This window comes from Centrocercus urophasianus, unplaced genomic scaffold, assembly GCF_019232065.1.
Source record: "Centrocercus urophasianus isolate 14NV4802_14NV808 unplaced genomic scaffold, USGS_Curo_1.0 seq_10, whole genome shotgun sequence".
Classification (NCBI taxonomy): domain Eukaryota; kingdom Metazoa; phylum Chordata; class Aves; order Galliformes; family Phasianidae; genus Centrocercus; species Centrocercus urophasianus.
Genome location: NW_024884142.1, coordinates 14,333,443 through 14,355,337, shown reverse-complemented (window position 1 = coordinate 14,355,337; position 21,895 = coordinate 14,333,443).

Below are 21,895 nucleotides of genomic sequence, written 5' to 3'. Positions count from 1 at the left end.
CTGGTATCTCTGCTCAAATCTGTACATCTGTTTATAATATTTTTTCAGTGTTTTGTAATAGATTATTAAATAGTTTATTGTCTGAATAGAACAGTAAAAATCAGTAAAAACACACTGAGACTATTGTAACAATGATTTTTCCACTACTTGTAGTGCTGCACTTGTCCTTTCTACATCACGTAGTAGGAAAGAGCAAACTTCCAGGTAAGAAGGATTAGAATTGTGGAAATGCACTGGGTTATGCGAAAAAGTAAAAGAATGAGAGGTATTAGAGAATTAGAATTAGAATTAGAAAAATTACATATTTTAGGTGAATAAAACCACATTTGTTTTGGTTTGGAGGGGGCTACAAATAAATTGAGTTCCAGTGGCTGGTCAAAGCCTAGTCAATGATAGCACCTTTAAGAAAGAGAAATAATGCATCACATCAGCACATGTGAAAGAGAAGTGAGAAAGAGATTCACAAATACCAAGGTCAGTGAAGATGGAGGAGGAGGAGGGTGTGCTCCAGGTGCTGTAGAAGATATTCTTGCTCTGGCCTGATGTTGAACACTGTGTGCAATTCTAAGTTCCACAACATAAGTAGGCCATAAAGCTATAAGACAGCATCTGTATAGGGCTCCAAAGATAGGGAAGAGTTTAGAGGTCAAGATTTATGAGGAGCAACTGAGGTCCCTTGGCCTGTTTCTCTCAGGAAATTGGAGGGTGAGGCCTCATGGCAGCCGCAGCTTCTCAAAGGAGCAGAGCGGCAACGCTGAGCTCCGGTTTCTGGTGGCGGCAACAGGACTTGAGGGAACGGCTTGTGACTGTGTCTGGGAAGGTGCAGGTGGGGTGATAGAAAAAGGTTCTTACTGGAGAATGGAGGGACATTAGAGCAGGCTGCCCAGTACAATGGGCACAGCCGCAAGGGCCAGAGTTCAAAGAGCATTTGGACAACACTGTCAGACATAGGGTTTGAGTTTTGGATGGTCCTGTGTGGAGACAGGAGCTGGACTCAATGGCCTTTGTGTGACTCTTCCAATTCATAAAATTATCTGATTCTATTATTATAACCATCTAGCCGTTCTGGTCTAGAACTGGCAAAGTATCAAAAGTTGAAATAGAACAGAAAAAAAAAATACATCAAGGGAAAAATGAAATGATAAAATAAAAATAATATATTATTTTTATTTTTTATTTTATAATTTCACAAGTTTAAGTAATTCAGTGGCCCACTAAAAATTTAAGTACTGCAAATCAACTTAACAGTTAGGCAGGTCCTTAGGGAAAAAGACTGTACATAAAAGAGGAAAATAAAAAATCAAACACATATACTCTAATGCTGTGAGTGAAAAGTAATAACTGTCACTCTTTCTTTCACTAAGAATAATAAGGCTTTTTTTTCATACAGACCCTGAATATATAAACATTCTTTATTACAGAATGACCTGTGTTACAAAGGAAATTCATTTCTAGCTGTTCCACTTTTTGCCACAAAAAAAAATTGATCACAGACAAATGACCTCTATCTCCATGTTCCTTGACATTTATTGAGATTGATTTTTTTTTTTTTTTTTTTGAGCTATGTCAAAAATTTTGAAACAAAATGAATTTTCTTTCAACTAAATAAGTAGGTAAAACTTACTAACACATGTTTCTTGGAAAAATTTAACTGAGAAATAGTGGTTGTGTGTTCCTAAAGACAGTATTCAAAAGGAAACACCTATACTCAGAAATATTAAACAGTGATGCTTTCAGTTGAATTCCAATGGTAGAATCAATATAATTTGCATTTGTACATAGCAGGTAGATTCACTCTTTTTTTGCTTGCTGATGACATTTCCAAATTCAAGAACTCCCACCCTTTCTATCATGTATGACTTCCAACAGAATCTAATTTAGAATGCAAATGAAGTAGTATCACAATGTTACCCCAGGAAGGCAAAATAATGTTACGTATATTCCAGTATTTAATCTCTGACCATGAACAGATTTACTGCAAAGAAAAAGTTGCACAAACACAGGCAGCAAACCCAACAGTTTTCTATTAAAAGATGTGTTTTCCTTGTTTCACAATGTCAAATAAATAAATGTTAATTGCTTAAATAATCCAGCTATCTGGGCATTATACATTATGCCTGTAAGAATATACAATACTTTAAAGGATGCTAGAAACTGAACTATTTTCTAATTATTTTCACGAAGTCATATTTTCCAGAAGAAAAAAAGTTGACTTTTGTACAATTGTATATCATCCCAGTGAAATCTTTCTGAAGTGTTCTGTCAGTTGGCACTTATGGCAAAGAGAAATCAAAGGAGGATCTGGATGATTAGTATCCATCCTAGTGCCATCTGCTTCAGTCATCATGCAGTAAACTACTGGAATGTGTCTTTCTCTGCCTCACTGGATTAATCTGTTCCAATTTTTTTTAAGGGAAATATAATCTTGATCCATTTCCCACATTAAATAAGTTTCTCAGTGAATATGTATGATGATACTGAGTCATCTGTCATTTCTCTTTCAAACAAACAAAATTTACACCAGTCTTTAAAAGGAAGTATTTCCTCATTAAAGTGCAGAGATACACATAAAACATGAAACATTCTCAGGTAATTGACACAATTTGCCATCCATACACACACACAAAAGGAAAAACATAGAAATATTTTTACTTCCAGATTTCTTTCATTTCAGTCTTTCCCAATATGATTTTATTACTGCTAGTAGTCTGCAAATTTACTGAGAGTGCACTCTATCCTTCAACAATATTATTGGTAAAGATGTGAAACAAAACTGCCCCAATGCAGAGCCATGGAAAACACCACTTCCAACCAGCTACCAGCTGGATTTAACCCCATTTGCAACGACTCTTTGGGCCCAGGCATTTTTTTTTTTAAGTTTGTTTTATCTAGCAGACAGTAGCTTAGCTTAGCAGTGAGCAGTTCCTTTCTCCAGGAGAATGCTGAGGAAAACAGTATCGAATGTTTTTACTTGCAGGTAGCAGTTTCAACACCTTTTGTCTTCCCAGTATTTGGCCTCCCTGCTGGTATACTGAATGTAAGTGGAAAGTAACACTGCAGGAGTGGTCCCATTACAGGACACAGCTGAGCCCAACAGCTAAGCTGGTGACAAATTTCTATGCTGTGGAGAGTCCACACCAAAGCAATGGAAAACTGGGAAAGGGAAGGAGCAACAGAGAGAAAATATGTACTGACTGCAGCTTCCCCTGGACTCCTCCATATTGCTCAGAGGCAGGGTATAGATGAATTGGGAAAAAGGATTGAAGTTGAAAATTGAAAAGAAAGAAAAATTGTTCTTTTAATGTTTGCCTTAGATTCTTACTACCCAAATCTTTTAAAATTGTCAGTAAATGGAGTTAAATTATTTTTCCACAAAACTAACCACGTGTTTTGCCTGTGATGGTAATTGCGAAGTAATCTTCTTATCTTTCTCTCAGTCTGTGACCATTCTCATCCTATTTTCTTCCCATCATGCTGAATGTAATGAGCGGCTAGGTGGAAGCTTGGCCTTTAGACAGTGTTAACCCTTCTCAACTCTACACAGAAGCCATACAACGTACACCTGTATCCATTTTTCAAGTTAATGCACTGGTGCTGCATTATGTCACTGATAATTACATGACCACATCACAATTTGTGTGATATATAAGGTGTCCCTGATGTTATAGACTATACTGCTTACCTCATTGTTCTCAAATACTCTGCTTCAGCTGAAGTGTAATTAGGAATTAGTAGATCATTCAACTTTAGGTGTCCTAGATAGCTGATTACTGCGCTAAATCTCTTGTCTAACTCCAAGTGTTTTCCATTACAGGCATATTTGGATGAACTGAATTTGAAATGAAAGAAATCTGGACATACTTAAGGAAATCCAAAGTGGATCATGTAGATGAAGATACTGGAGAATGTGACACAAGAGGTCGAGAGCTGGGCTTGTGACAACTGAAGAAGAAAAGGTTCAGTGGGAATTTTCTTAGGATATACCTGATAAAATGAAGTAAAGAGCCAAAAATCTGCAGCCAGACTAATCTTGGTGGTATACTGTGAAAGTACAGGAAGCAATGAACATGTACTGAAATGTAAGAAAAAATTGTTGTGTGAACAGTCAGGCATTAGAACAGGTTGTCCTCCAGCCCAGCTTATCACTTCTGAGATTTAAAACTGGACCGCACAGCCCTGAACAATCTGCTTTAACTGACAGGCTTTGAAAAGCAAGTAGCATGAAATGATCTCCACAGATCAATTCCAGCCTCACCTATTCTGTGATTTTAAACATCTTCTTATTTTTTTCATTCTCTTATAATAACTCAATTTTTTCTTCTTCCTCCACATTCAACCCCCTTCTGACTTCTGATGGTTTGTCTCCCACACTGCTTACACCTTTTACAAGGCTCATATTTGCCCACACCAATTTGTGTGTGAGGTCTTGCTGTGTCTTCCAACCAAGCATGAGCCAAGCTTGCTGGCAGAACACATCTCAGTAATGTGCTGCCTGAGTCCAGTGACATAGTGTGCCATCAGGCTGTGAATAGCTGATGAAGCCTACTGGAGCCTCAGTGTCCCGATTAATTGTTTGTTCAAGTCCCAAAACAGAGCTGACACCTGTGAAAACTTGGCTTGCTCTACTTTGTCAACACAAACGCATCATCCATAAATGCCTTGTTGATGCTTAATAGAAGAGTTCCATCCATCGCATTCTTGTCTATCAGGTGCTTTAAAAATACAGACTGCAATATAAGGATAATTCCTTATGAATTATAGTATGTCTGTTTTCTTACAAGAAGCTATAAAAATGGTATTGGTGATTGATCAGTGCTATTGTAGCTGCCTAAGATTTAAACTACACAGCTTGATCAACAAGAAAGAGAGGTATCTGACTGCTCTAGGCTGTAAAATCCTCTTCCATAGCGTTAGTTCCCAGTGCATTCTAATATTTTAACAAATTTGTTTACCTCTTAACTTTTCTTTATTTTTCTCATTTACCACTGCATCAATTATTGCTTCCTTATTCTGAACTCCACATGTACATTTTCATATATATTTGTTTCTTGTAAATATATAAGGTCAAGGAAATCTGTAAATATTGAGATTTAAAAGATAAGCGAGAAAATATTTTTCAAAGCAAACTAAATGACAACTCTGAAAGCTTTATTTTTCCCCTTTTCCTACTCTATAACTGTTTGTCAAAAGAAATACTGTGAACTTGTGATTGCTTGCTGTATTAAGAGGAGGATAAAATTTTGAGTTGTAAAAATACAAAGAATTTTTGTTTTATTTTTATTTTACTAATTAAGCTTGGTAATTTTTTTTTTCTATTAGCATGTGCATTTCTTTAAAAAGATTGGGTGAAACCCACAAGTTCTAACATGCTGGCTATTAGATAGGGAGCTCAACAATAAGAATTTTCAACAATAACTTTCAGTTAAGCCTACAATAGTTTCCAATCAAAAAACATGTATACATGAAGAGGAGAAGACATACCTTATTACCTTATTACCAAGTAGCTCTGCTCTGAAACTACATCTTGAAATTTGGTTTCAGCTGAGAGCCTGCAGACACTGGAACATCACCAGCCCTGTAAAAAACATATTTCCTAGAAGACAATCTTCCTTCTCTACAACATGATTGTTAACGTGAATTAAACTGTAGCAACTTTTGCCTTTTTTTTTTTTTTTTTTTTTTTTGTAGCAAACCTTTGTTTTTGTGTTTGTTTTAGTTTTTACATTAAAGGGAAAGGACTGAATTTCTTTTGCTCTTGTCTTTAGCAATTTATTTCCAGTGAAAAAAACTTTTTATCAACATTTCAAAGCAATCCTTCAATGTTGGGTGGTTTTATGTTGTAAGGGTTCCTGTCAGCAGTTTACAGGCTGGTTCGCCCCTGTTTTGTGACTAGCGGGGCAGAAGGATTTCACAAATCCAAGCTTCCAGAAAAGGAAAACAGGGGACCCCAAAATAATTAAAAACAGTGGAAACAATCTGAGGAGAAAAAAACTAATTTACTAAATATAGTATCGGATGCAAGATAACACACTATAATACCATATAATTAGAATTGAAGCTAATAAATCAAATATAATGAGAATGAGTGTCCAAAAGGTGGACAGTCCTCACCATAATGCTGAGATGAGATGTGCAATCCGGTTAAGCAGCAGAAAGGAGAGCCTGATGAAGAAGGGAGGTTAGATGGCCTACCAAGGCCTTATATCTTTCCCCTGAGCAGAAATGATAACAACACAGCAAATAGTCTTCTGGGGAATGTAGTTCTTCTCTTCTGGGACAGGCACCTGGAACTGGACCATTAACACTTTAACTCCCAGTCCACTACCTGATATGATGTGGAATACCGATAACCAAAAATCATAAAACCATGGCATTTCCAAAACTATTTTTTTCTCCTTTTCTTACTTACTTGTTTCTTTCTCCTTTTTGTACTTCAAACTCTTCTGCATCCAAGGGATATTAAAAACACTAACTGAAACGTAAAACAATGTGATGATGCCACTGAAGATCAAAATTCACTTGAAAAAAAATTCAGTCAAGGATGCAAAATTAAGTATTTTTCTATGGTGCAGCATGGAAAAATTCCAAGGAGCATGTTCAGAGAAGAGCAATGAAGCTGGTGAGGAGTCTGGAGTGCAAGTCTTGTGAGGAGCGGCTGAGAGAGCTGGGATTGTTTAGTCTGGAGAAGTGAACACTCAGGGGAGACCTCGTTGCACTCTATAACTCCCTCAAAGCACGCTGTGATGAGGTGGGGTCAGCCTCTTCTCCCATGTAACCAACAACATGACTAGAGGAAACAACCTCAAGTTGAGCCAGAGGCAAGAGTGGTGCAGTAGAATTGCCAGGTCACAGCAAGCAGGTCAGCACCTGCACCTGAGTTCCCGGAGCGGGGCAGCTGATATCGACCCTTTCCTGTCTCCTTCTTGGTGGTGCTTCCAGTAGCATGTATGCACTCTGCCTGCACAGTTTGCACCAACCCCACCCCTCTTTTCCCATGCCAGAGTTCAAACTGGAGAGCACTGCGTTCCTCAGCTCACCCTTTTTTCCAAACCGGTGCCAGGAGGGGTGAATTAACTCCTCTTATTTTGACATCTTGTTCTGTAAGCACCTGTATCTCAACTAAAGGTTATGTCCTCACCTTTGTTTGCTTTACAAGCAGTCAGGTGCTGGAATGGGCTGCTCAGAGAGGTGGTGGAATCACCATGCCTGGAGCTGTTCGGGAAAGATTTAGATGTTGTACTGAGGGACATGGCTAGTGGGAAATATTTGTGGTAGGTGGATGGTTGGACTGGGTGATCTTAGAGGTCTTTTCCAACGTTGGTGATTCCGTGACTTCTGTAATGGAATTTTGTGTTACAATATTCATTATTTTCTTTAGTCTAATACTCAACAGGAATCCTTTGTGGTTTTTTCGACAGAGAATAAAATGGTTCTCAGCACAGACTCTCCTTAAGAACATATCCAAACTTTTTTTTCCCCCCAGTGGATTTATTTTCAAGGTGTGAGAATCCTTCTTAGTTTTTTTTTGGCTCAAAGCTTGCTTCCTGAGGTTTTTCCTGTGATAAGACTCGGATAAGACTCCCTCCTATAAATTGGAGCGAGACACAAGGGTAGAATATAAGAGGCACTCCATCCTTCCCAATACCATAGTTTTACACCAAATATGTGTAGAAGTTATCAGAGCCATTTCACACAGGAAGTTTGAAAGTCATTTTCTTAATTGCAGTCATTCTTTTCAGAATACTGAAGAATGGAATGATGTGTATTTTTCTTCCAGTCTCGTTCAAAAAAGCAGTTGAAAGAGGAGTGATTTGCTAAATGAATGAGCAGTGAAGTGAATGTAGAAAATTTGTTGCTACTAATCCCAAAGTAATATATAAAATGGCAGAGTGCAAAAGAATTGCAGTGTAAATAGGCTGAGAGGAAAATATAAAAAGATTTTGCTGAGCTTTAATATGATCTAGAAGGAATTTGATATTCACATGGGGCATTATTTGACAAATTAAGCATAAAATCTTTCCTTTTCTGTGATTTAGTGAGATACACAAATATGAATGACAATCATATAAGAAACTATTTTATTTAATGGTGGTTTTCTACATCTATTATTTATCTTTTAATTTCACTTAATATTGACCTGCTCTGTTTCTTCTCAGAAGCTTCCAGTCATTTCTTGTGACCTTGTATTTTGTGTGAAGTCTATGCTGCAGTAATACTGTGATGGTATGCCTCGTGCAATGCTACACCAATGGCAACTTCAGTATAGAGTGACAGAGTCAAATCAATTGTTAAACATAAAAAGCAAATCTAAAAATCACAGGAATAGCAGGCAATATTAAATATTCTGAGTTTACCTTTTCCCTTTTGAAAACAGGAAAGTAATGTTTGTAGAAGATTGGGAGTATGTAAAAGCATAACTCCACTTAATGGGATGATCCCTCAAGTTTTAAATAAGAGTGGAACACACTCTATGTAATTTACAACAGTGTAATTTGCGCATCAAATTTTTGAACTAAGTATCAAAGCGGATTCATATCTCACAGATTTCATAAAGAATCATTTGAGTTGGGAAGGACCCTTGAAAGCCATCAGTCCAGCTCCTCTGCAATGAACAGGGACACCTGCAAGTAGATCAGGTTGCTCGAGGTCCCATCCAGCCTGGCCTTGAATGCCTCCAAGGATGGGCATCCACCACATCTTAGATATCTAAGTCAAAGCTGATAAGTCTGTACGGTCTGCACAGACAATGGGTAAACCATCCTGAAATTTTATGACACATAAGATGACTTGCTCTCTTGGGGTATTTGCATATAACTGGAGGGATTTTTATATATTTTTTTTTAATTCTTATGAATTCTAATTCTTCCAATGGAAAGAGCCCATTGTTTAGGTTTTAGTGCTTGGGGGTTTTTTGCTTGTTTGTTTTTTAATTACCTAGATATCTAAGTTGCAGAAGTCAATTAAAGGAGTCATTCTGAGTTTTAGAAAAGTGCGAAAAATGATTAAAATACATGTTATACAGTTTTATTTTAATTTTTAATAAGCACACATTTTTGCCTTAGACAGAATGTCTTATCTGAAATTAAACATTTCAGAAAAATAAATATATAGGTATATCTTGTGATTTTATACTGTGTTCGTAACAATATTTCTGTACAAGGAAGCTTTATTAATCAATCTTACTCCAGTATCCACAGAAGAACATCATAGTTCCTCCCTCTTTTTTGTTTTTGAGCTAATGGAGATGATGTTGTAAACCTTTTTATGTTCATGGGTTGGATGAACTGTCATTCAATACTTCAATACTCTTTAACATTCTTGATGAGAATAATTTTCTCATATTGGAAGTGACAAAGTCAATGTGTTTTAACAGCAGAGTCAACCTTGTAATACCATTACTTGGACTTATTGTAGTTTGTGTCTATTCTCTAACTATAATGTGTCCAATGCAGTAACATCTGGGGAAAAAAAAAAAAAAAAAAAAAAAAAAAAAAAAAAAAAAAAAAAAAAAGCCAATCTCAAAGGTTATGGCAGTAAAACGTTTGCACTTAGCTTAGTGAGAAGTCTTGAAGAACAACATGTAAAACTCCCTAATAATACCTAAATTTCATTGAAATCGGGAAACATAAAAAATTCATTACAAATATGGCATTTTGTGGCAAGTTATTGATCTTTGATATTGTAAACCAGCCAAAAAATATAGAAATATTTTAATTTCCCACAAAAATAATTCTAGAGTCTGATTGTGAATAACAATTTAAATTTCACTGGGAAATCTTCATTTGCTATAAATTCTTAATAATGTTATTATTGATAAATGATTGATGCTCTCAACATAGTGGATGTTTACTTATTTACTGTCTTCATTATTGACTTGATATCTGCAGAAATTGAATGTCTTATCCAGCAAAATGAAAAAGTTTTACTATGACAATGTAGGAAAATCAATACTGTATCACATATCATATACAAATACAAATCAAACATGTATTAAGTAGGTCTGATATTAATACATCAGTGTAGATGAATTTTCATGAGTAATATATTTACTTGGCAAAGGGAAGAATCTGTTATACTGAATACCAGGTGTTTCTGTTTCAAAACTCACTATACTTAAGTCATTCTATTATATAAAACTGAAAGAAGCACATTTCACATCACATGGTTAAGCGAATGTGAAATGTTTAAAATAAAAAAAAATGAACACCCTTGCAGCTTGCAGTTAAATAAATGCAAGAAGGCAATTAAACAATTTTTTTTCGTTGTTCCTACCAAGTAAAATTAAATCATCATTTTTATTACATTTAACGCTAGGATGACATTAGCTTTGTCTTCAGCACACACAGCATGGAGAAAAAATGCATTCTGTAGAGAGAAAAACACTTAGTTTTATTTAGTTTGCTGCACTGTAGGATAAATGGATCAGACAGGAAAGAGAAATGCTGTGCTAGTTGAGTAGATTATTACACTGTCATAGAGAGATTCAGAAATCACTACATTCCCAAATTTTAGCCTAAACTGAGAAGGCGAATGGTACTCAAATGAAGCCAACAACAGAGTGACATTGATTCAAGCAGGGTTGCAATTGAGAGGATAGTGACACATGAGTAACATGTTTGTGTGCTAAGCCTGCCACTTACAGATAAATTTGCTTATATATTCTCTAAAAGATTGAACAAACAGGACATTTTACTTGTTACTCTGGCTGAAATTCCCTCATTCAGATCTGATGCACAATAAAGAAAATCAGGAGTGTCAAATTTATTTGCCTTAACATGGTTTAGGGTAAGATATCTTAAATAACAGAAGGCAATTTGCATATTAAAAAAAAAATCTGAGATTTCATAGGCTCTTACTGACTTCTGAGGTGGTAATGAACTGTTTATAGATTTGTATACACAATTTACACAAAACTAATTTATAATATGTACAGTGATGGACCAGTGATATTCCATTCACCCTCCCAGCCATTAGTGGTCTTTTTTGTAGGGGTTCAATGATATTCATAGAAGTTTAGTTTGCACAAAATGTAAAATACTGCAGCAACAAGATTGGTTGGGAAAATTTCCAAATGTGCAAGATGACTGCCATGCATAGACTGAGGACTCCAGAGAAATTAACTCACAAAATCACAGAATGACTTACTTTGGACAGGACTTTTGTAGTTATCTGACCCAATCTCTTGTTCAGAGAAACGCCAGTGTAGTTGCTGTAGTATGTTGTAGCACAGCATCTGTGCCTATCCTCTCACTCTTTACTGGACATAAAGTCTGTACTCCGATGGCAAATGTTTTGGAAAGATTTGACATGTACATGGGAAACTTCAAATGCTTTATTAGAAGGTCTCCATTTCCAGGGAAACAAGACAGCTTTTTCAAGAGCACTAACTTCAGATGCAGTGCATATCCTCTCCTCTTTCTCTATTTACTGTCTAATAAACACTTTAATTGTAGAACTGTGCTTTTATCTTTTAGCTGGGACAGTAAAGAAGATCCCAGAGGACCAGATATGATCTCCAGAACTTTATAAATAATTATTTTTGTACTGGAATCATTATTTGAAAAGGTTCAACTAAAACTTGTGAAATAAGAAGGGAGTCATGCTAGCAAGACATTTAGAGTCTGAGATGCTGCTAAATTTTGTAGCCAGCCCAGAGCTTAAAATTGTTATTCTCTGATTTATTGCAGAATGACATATAGACTGAAATAGCTTAACAGCATGTCAGCAATATCAGCTCTCCCCATTATATCTGAGATGGGCATGAATGAGAAATAAGCCAGCAGTCTCACTGCATTTTGCAAAGATAAATAAAATGTCTCATATATTAGAATTATGTCAAGATAGAGAAGTTACTGTCTGGCCTGAACTTAGGCAACATTTACTGAATTTTAATCAAGGTCAGATCATGGATCTGTGAAAATATCACAATAATTATTTTAAAAATAATGAAGATATAATTTAATTGCCACTTATGGTCCCTTTGAGAATCACTTAAGAGATGTCAAAGATGTCTAAATCCTAGTTTGAGAAGCATGATAGCACAATGGTACTTGGGGGCTAAATTGCTTAGGAACTTTGCAGCTGGAACGTAAGTCAATTTAGTTGGTGCTAAGCTATGGAATGTCAAGAGTTATTCTGTACTGACTGACTTTATAGGAGAGTGTGCTTATGGTATCTTCCATAAAATGAACACAGGGTACTGACAGGTACTTTTCATTTCCTCCTTGCACTCTTTCTTCTGCAGCACACAGACATTTAACATCTAATCTAAAATTACATCTAATGTGTGATTTCATTATTGGTAATAGTCATAGAAGTATAGAAAGAGTAGAAATCTGTCACACACTGAAGAATATTCTTTGCTTGAATATTTGAGCAAACACAAATAATAATTGTGCTTACAATATTCTGTGTTGTTATTCACTACTTAGTCAAATTGAGTATTGTGAGAGTGCAAGTCTTTTGGTGCTTAAATATGATTCTTCTTTACAGCGATATTTAGTTAGATGAGTTCAAACATAGCCTATTTTTCCACATACTTTATATTTTCCACCAAAAAAAAAATTGTTCAAAAGAAAAAGAGGTCTATGGTCTATGTCTTAGATCTTAGATGACAAGTTTAAACTCAGTTTCCTTCAGCCAGGTGGAGACATGAGATATTCAGAGAATAAATGACAGATAAAATTATTGTGAGAAGTGAGCTATTAGGAAATTTAAATTCATTTATATTTATTTCTTAGCTGCAAAATTAAGAATAGATAATATTTAAAAACATCAACCAACATTTGCCAATTTCTATTTTTATGTAAAGTCTGAGAGCATTCAATTTCAAAATCTTTTATGGTAAAGTGAAAATAATTATTCTTTGGAGAGTTATAATCTACACACCAAGGTTATCCTTCTCAAACATTTACATCTACAAAGGATAAATATGTGAAACTCATAAATGCTTTATTCACACATAAACTAGATTTTTTCTATTGCATGTTAAAGCTTTATTGCAAAAAAAAAAAAAAAAAAGTGTTTGCTTTTAATTAGCGTATTTAGCATGTTTTAACATGCTTATATATTTATTTTTACATGCTAGAAGCCATCAGTGGATCTAAAATGTAACTATACACAAAAAAATTAAAAATCATAATGAAAGAGCAGATAGCTAGTAGTAGTAGAACTCTTAGAAACAGTACTGACATGTAAATAAATTTACATATCTTCATGTAATAACATGAACATTACTTCATGTAATTCATGAAATAACTTCATTACCAAATTTACACATTATTACATGATTAAATTATTAAACTCATATCCGAAAAAATTGTAGTGAGAACATTCAGATGTGTTCTAGAAATGTTAAAATACATGTCCCTAAATGAAAGCAATTGAATAAATTTGAAAATGTCAATTGCAAGAGAATTACTGGTTTGTGTCAAATTCTAATGATTGATAAAATTTGGTCCTTAGGAACCAAACACAAAGACTTGATTCTGTTTTTCTGTTGTTCTGTTGTTGTTCTCTAGCTGTGGTACTTTTGTTTCTTTTGTTAAGTCTTGTAAGTCTACCTCTGTAAAGAATTTTGTTGTGAACTTATTATCCCTATTTTTATGTGTATCCCAGCTATACAGTTGTTCTGAATGTTGTGTATATACTCATACTCAACATCATCTGCTGAAATGAATAATAAGAAAGGAATACATTAGAGTAGTCAATGAATGGAGGCATCCCTTGCAAGCAGGAATCTTGAGTTCTGATCCAGACTCCAGGCAGTGTATATTGTCTCTATTTATCCTCTTTCATAAATCTATTCATTTAACTAGCAGATTTAAATAAAAACTGCAAAAGCAGTCCTGGGAATCTAGGGTTTACTGGCTTTGGGATCTCCTGTTCATTCTGCTGATCCATAAAATTAGTCTTCCTGTTATTAAATCTTATTTAATTTCAATACTATGAATTTTATCAGCTGTATCTACTGTTTAGGATTTTGTCTGGTATGACCTAGTTGTGACACAATTACATTTCCAGAAATTCATATGAGCTTAGAATCCTTTGTCTACTACCTTGGCAAATACATGAAAGTGAAAATTGAAAGGCATTTACCTTGTAATGGATAGGAATTAAATATTATTTAAACGCTACTTAAATATCAATTCTAAACAGATCAAACTTCTAAACTCCAGCTTAAACTGGAATTTAAACTTCTAAGTTCAAATACCTATTTGCATGGAAGTGCCCATCCATAAGTCTGTTCATGACTTTGCAGTCCAAAATGAAGCTAGGAATTTCAAGGTTTGACATATAGTCTGAATAGTCATATAGTAAGAATAAGCATTTTCTTCCTATGTGATGCTGCTTTATGAGCTGTAGTAAGAGGACTAAATTGGTCCCAACATTTATCTTTGACCCAGTGAATCTATTATATAGTCATAGAAGATTGAAACAAACAAACAACAACAAAAAAAACTTAAACATGAAATATTTTGCTTTCAAAATAGCCAAAATTAATAGACAGGGAAACTCAAGAAGAAAGAATTTGTTTTCAAATTTCAGTTCTGATTTACCCAATAGAAAGGTATATACATGTCCATGTAGTGTCAGACAGGGGTCATAATCCTGAGCTAATGCCATAGGGGCAGTGATGGAAAACAAAGCACTTGGACAATATCAAGTTTTCTTTGTTCCTGAATTCACATCCTCTGCACTTTCAATTCCATTAGTAATCAGGTATTTATTTGTGTAACCCATATATTTGTCTTTTATCCCAACAGACGATCTAAATACAAGAATTAGCATTGCATATGCAACCATCAGAAAGAAACCTGTAAGTCAGAAATTGTAGCATTCAAATCACATTTAAGATATTTTGTGACCTACTCCCTAATCTCTCTATGCTTAAGTGTCCCATCAGTAAAACAGTGATAATTTTGTTTGTCTCTCTCAGAAAGGGAAGTGTGAGGATGTAAAAAATGCTGAAATGGAAAGGTGCTGTGGTTAAGTATCAGACATAGACTGCTAAAGAAGATGAAGAAATCCCAAAGGCAAAAGTCTTACACTGATAAGAAAAAATGGATCATGCAGCAGTAAGGCTTAAGAAACAGTGGAAATTTTGGAAACTAAAGTATATTTTAAAGCTGGAACCCAAGGGAGTAATGTAATACTTCCACATGAGATCTTATCTTTATAATAGTCTTAGTGCTTACATACATTTTTTTATAATATTATAACACATGCTTAAATTAATACATTAGGAAAATATTAAACATTTTTTGGGGGGGAAAAAGAAAGAAAAAGTTAAGCATAGAAAGAAGGAAAAGAGAATATAAAATTACCTATTCCTTATTCCTTACATCTAAACACAACAGTTGATTATTTGTAGTTTATTTCTTATTTTTTATCTTCTAGTATCATGTCAGAAAATAGATGATGTTACTCTAATTTTTAGGACAAGCTAGGAAGCCATGAATGTAGGATATTTCTTATGATTGGCAATTCAAATGATTGAAATATAAATATTTGCAATTTCTGTGGAATTAATACTTTTTAGATTTCTTCTGCATTGTAAAGAAAAATTCAAATTCACATAAAAGTGAAAACACATGATTTTCCCAAATTACAAAACTCAATGTATCATGTATTTTGGCATGCTGCAGTCAGATAATTTAGTATCAGTTTTTCTGTTGCTCTGAATCATGGAACAGAATAACTCTTTCACAGTCAGGGTGGAAGCAGAGAGATTGTGGCAGGGAAGTTGGAACTTGATGATCCTTGGGGTCCCTTCCAACCCCAACCATTCTACGATGTTTATTTCAGTCTGTCCTGATGACATCTTTCCCAGCTGAATAAATCATTTCAGTATTCATTGAAAGAAAATGAATATCACAAAACATTTGTCCTTAGTCTTAAAAATTTACTTCAAAATATAGAGGAGCAGAGAAGATATTAGATCTTCCACCTTTTGCTTAATAACAATGCCATCAAAGTTCTGTTCTAAATGATGTAACAACACTGCTGTTTTTTATTGCTACTGTTTGAAATAACCAGTGTCATATCTGAGACACCTTAAAAAAAACATTCAGCACCTCCTGACCATATTGTTTTATCTGTTACTAAGTGAGACAACCAGCTTTAAACTCTCTTTTCTTACTAAATTGAATTTCTATGTATATAGCCCACAAAAATCTCAAATTTTGTGTGAAAATGAATTAATAAGAATTTTGGAAAACATTGTTGCTAACAGCACTACCAGATAATTGCCAAAATGGATTAATCAATGAAATGGAAAATCATGATACAAAGTAAAACCATGTACAGGAGAGCTGACACTACTTCAGATCTATGAACCTTAAGCAATGCAATCAAGCAAAAAATTTAACAGATGCCTTAATTTTTGATATAATGAATGAATTAACTTATGGCAGTATTTTAAGCACTCTGAATAGCTCTTAAGGGTACTGCCTGAAGAAATGTCAGTTAAAGTACATTTATTACCTCAAGGGGAGATGTAGATTCACTCGGTTACCTTTCGATTTTTGAGCTCAATAGCTTTTACGGAAATACAGGCATTATATAAATTATATATTTTAAATGGCTTCACCTTGGTGAGTTTAAGTAAGTTGTCAAGATGTGCATTTTATCTGTTTGACCTATAAATTAATTTCAAAACAGGAAGTTAAACTTCAGAATTAAAGGGAAATAAGAAACTAATTGTAAGGAAAGCAGAAGCTTAAGTTTAGATTGAGTTTTTCCAGCAGCTGTATTTATTTGACTAGGGTCTACAAATAAATGCAATAATTATTTATTTTAATATGATTTTTTGCCAGTATTAACATAAACTGTCAGCACAAACTATCCTTAATTATTCTACTGGTGTAACTACATTTTATTTGAAAGTTTATTTAAAAGTTCTGTCAAATCCAGGGAACGGCAGGAAAATCCTAGGCATAGCTTCTGACATGTGCAGAACACTCTCTACACTTTCAAAATGATAATTTGCTAAACTGAGCTTCACAAAAAGATAGTTTTTAAAAAGGCACTGAAGGATTCAAAGAAAGAATTTGACAATTCAAGCAAAATTTGACAATTACACTTGTGAAATGTAAAGGTCAGAAAACAACTAGAAAAGATTGGTGCTAGTAAACATGTTAGCCTCATTACTTTGAAGAGAATGAGTAATACTGAAGGAAATTAATTGATCAAACTCTTAATTGGAAGATTTTCACAATTCAAAAATAGAATTAATTGTCATAGAACAAGAAAGTTCAGTAGCCCACTGGAATTATAGAATTGCAGAATCATAGTATTACAGGGGTTGGAAGGCACCTCAAGAGATCATCGAGTCCAACCTATAAAATACAATAGACTAAGTATAGATACAGCAATTCAGGTAAATTAATATCTTCACTTTGAGAAAGGAACTTTGGGTTTTCTGCATCCAGGTCTTTCGCATGCATGCAAATAAATTCTTCCCCACTCAGAAGGTGTGTGTTTAGCCAGATCATCAATCTGAACTGCAATTCTTGAATAAATATAAATTACATTTCAAATGTACAAACTAAGAGCACATATATCACATGTGATAGCACAAGATATTTGCAAGGCAAGCCAATGGAGACAACACTTCAAGTGCAAACTTATTTAATTATACCCAAGTCCTTTTTAAAAAAAAAAAAAATCAAGACATTGGCAGGAAATACAAGACTGTTATCCACTGCGATGAAGAATATCTGCTTTGCTTTAGCACAGTTCTGTGTACTACACATGACACAAACTGAAAGAACTGAAGATGTATTTACAGTTCATGGATGAGGGCCATAGATATTTCAGCATGCATATACGGAAAATCAGAACTTCATCTAATCGCTCTAAAGGATAAGGCCATTGACTGAAATGATATCACTTAACATGGACAGATAGTGTAGTGGAAAAGTGTTAATATAAGACAAACTCAGGTAGGCAATAAAGTTGCTGAAAAGTTTCTATCATACACAGTAAAGCAGTAAACAAGGATGAAGGAGAGATATACAGAAATTCAAAAAAGACTCAAAATATTCACAAAGGAGGAGTGGCCGGATAGTAAGGTAAATTTAATCATGGGAAAAACTGTAATGAAATAAAAAGGAATAACATAGCTACATTAAAATCCTGCTATGGAAAGTGCTAAAAAATTATCAACGATTTGGTGCTAAGAATGTGGTGAAGACACAGGATTAGATTTAAAGGGTCACAGATATCCCAGCAGGACTTTCAGAAAAATATTACCATTATATATATATCAATTTATATAATAAAATGAACTTTTGTGTATCTGTTGCTCAGGGTTCTCACAAGACAGTAAATACATACTGCTAACAACACAACATATGTTCTTGGACAGATGACAGATACATCAGTTTTCATGCATCACACATACTGTCAAAGAATCATCTGGCATAAAAGAGATGGTAGAAATTAGTGGATCAACAAATCAACCTTCCTGCGTTTAAATTTCATGACATACAAGTTTATAGACCAATAACACACATTAATGTTTTACAAGATCTTCTTTTAAAAATATTTAGCAGTATATAATAGTTTTAATAGTTCTACTTTATGAAATGAAAAGATGTGAAGTAAACTTTGAATTTGTAAAACTGTTAAGAATTTTTTTAAATTAAATTTGCAATGACTTCCTTCAGCATAGTTCACAGGACAGAAGAACTCTACAGCAAAAAATTTTGTAACTTTCTTGGTGAATAATGATCAGAAGGAATAATGACAGCTTAGAAAGATTTAAAAACTGAAGTGATCAACGAAGAATTTCAAATTTAAAAGATTATTTATTTTCACGGGTAAAAAGAGAAGTATAAATGGGATATGTTGAAACTAATTTAGAGCAATGCCCAAGCATTAAATGAAAATTTGGCCTTACTACAGTCAGTACAGGAAGCCTTGCCCCCTGTTCAGTTTTGCCAGTGATGATCGATCTGGTGTCCTTATAAAGCATGGGAAAGTTGGCACATAGTTACTTTCTTCAAACACAGATTTCCTACTTTCACAAAAGGATCTAATAATGTGCTATCCTAGGGAATCAGGAAAGCAAAAAGCACTGTTAAAAGAGCTTTTTATAAAGCAACAGAAATCAGTGACAACAAAGGTATTTGAGGGATCAAAAGAATAACTTAACAAATGGCTTTATAGTATAAGATCATACTTAATTTGTGTTCAGTTGCTTATCGTGGAGACTGAAATATATGACAATGTTTTCTTGAGGAAGTAATGAAATCAGTGATAATAGCAGATCTGAATAAGAATAAATTAAGGCAAATGAAAGAAAAGTAAATTTGAGTAGCTCCAAAAATATGGACACGTGGAAAATGAAATAACATTTAGAATGTTTGCTTACTCTTCCTTTAACTCTTCACTGGTCTTAATAAGGACTTGGAATAATACTAAAGAAAAATTAAATTGGAAAATATCCAGAGGAAAACAAAAAGAAGATCTTAAAGTTCAACCTCAATTAAAGAGTATGATTACTGAATAAATTTGAAGGACTTAGATAAGAGCAGCTGGAGAATAGTAAAAATTTATGAAAGGGGAAATGAATAATAAATGAGTGATTAATGTAAGGAAATAAGAATGTGATATTCAGGATTATATAAGAACATGGCATAAGTACTGCATAAGCATTTGATAAAAGGTTTTAATAGAGTCTCTGAAGATGAATAAGAAGAGAGGAAAGGTTTTTTTTGTCTCTTCAGTGCCTTCTTTTCAGCGTTGGCTGTAAATGAGTGCTTAGACAAGAGTAGCAAAACTAAAAACATACTTCAGCTTAATGTTCCATTTTCAGTTTAGTAACTTTCTGATCTAGATAGGGTTTCTGTATATTCAGTAACCTAAATTCATTTATTTTTCACAGATATTACCATTTTCCCTCTGTATCCATATAACATTTTTACTTCCACATTCCAATCTTTGGAAGAGAAATTTTATTTTCTTTGTTTTGATCTGGCTTCATTTATTATTTTCTAGTTTCTATCTTGAAAGTAATACTGAAACCTCAAGCCCTATCCACTCATGTCCATTGCATTCATACCACTCTTTCATATCCATTGTCTCTTTTCCTGATCTACAAATTAACTTGCTCTCTGTTCTAGAGCTATTCATACTTTTGATCAGCCTATGTATTCCTCCAAACATTTTCTAGTCATACAATATACTTGTAGAGTTTGAAAAGACCACATCTGTAGACAGTACTCTAAGCATAGATTAACAGTCATATGATAAAGTTTTTTTCGTTTTCTCTTTTCTAAAGATTTTGAACATTTATTTCTGACTGCGTCTGATCACTAAGTTGACAATGTACAGAGAAATCTATAGGGAATAACATCTGTTTCTCAACATTGATGAATTCAGTCTATCATTTTGTATGCAAATTTTCCAGCTGCATATTTTCATATTTATCTACTCAGAATTTTACCTATTGTTTAAGTTCCCAGTTACTCCATATTGTAACCTTACATATCTTCAGCTGACCATTGTCCTCATTACTTTAAATAATCTAGTATCTTCAGCAAACTTTCGTGCCTCTCTATTGTCTGTTGTAAAGCCTCTCTGCCTTACATCATTTATGAATATTTTCAACAACACAGATTGCAGCACATATCCCTCATGAATTCCACTGCCAATGTTACTCTACTCTTTCAAAATACTTTACTCTTGTTCTGTTTCTTGTTTTAACCAGTTACTTACCCTCACAAGAACCTTTATTTTGTTCACTGTCATCTTAAATTATTTTGCTGAGAGAATTTGCTAAGAGCTGTTTTGGAAAAAAAAAATTAGGGGTAATTACATTCAAGTTTGCCCTGGCTTTTTGCTCTTTCAGTTTTTTATGCAGGAGCACAAACATATATACTATTCTTCAAAATGTTAACCTACTTATCACATGTAATATACCTTTTTATGTATGAATTCTGAATTGCAGAAAGGAACGTGAAGAATGGCAACAGTCCATTCTCCACTGAGGGTGTGGGGATCTGTGAAAGATTAAAGGCAATGTGCAGGCACAGCAACCAGAAGAGGCACTGCTTGAGTAATTTTCCTGTCTGTTCTTCTTTTCTTTTTCTTTTCATACGAGCTCAGATATCATTCCAGGCTTGTACTCACTGCTGAAGGTTGTGACAAATTAGTTTTCCTTATCATAAAGATTTTAGACGATCTTCGCTTGTTTGTGAAGCAGGATTTCCCGTTTACAGAAGCCATATAGTCTCTTCTCCAGTACATAATATTTATTGATGTATGCTCTAGTGCTAACTTTTACAGAATTCTTGTTCTATAATGCATTAGCAACAACATTCTAGGCTTCAGTTCTGAGAACAAATACTCAACATCGTATTCAGCACAAAACTGACAAAAGCAAATTATTAAAAGTAATGTAAATTCATGGTTAAAATCATATAAATTAGTATTCCGTTTATGCTTGATAACCAGTCGGAAGGGCATGGCTGGAGAGAGAATAAAAAGGATTGAAAGAAGAGTTGTATTTTGAATCTATCAATAGCTAGCAACAGTCCTGCTCCAGTTCATTTAACCAGTTCTGAAGAACTCATTTATTTACAATTTCTGGCCTACACTTACATATATATATACATATATATATAATATATATATGTACATATATACACACACATATATAGAAGGGATGGAGCACCTTTCCTTTAAGTACAGAGGGAAAAAGCTGGAACTGTTCAGCCTGGAGAAGAAAAGACTGTGATGTGATCTGATAGTGGCCTTTTAATATCTGAAGGGGAGATACAGGAAAGAAGAGGATGGACTCTTTAGCAGAGTCTGTGGTGACAGAACAAGAGAAAGTAGCTTCAAGCTTAAAGAGGGTTGATTTAGGTTAGATATAAGGAAAAAGTTT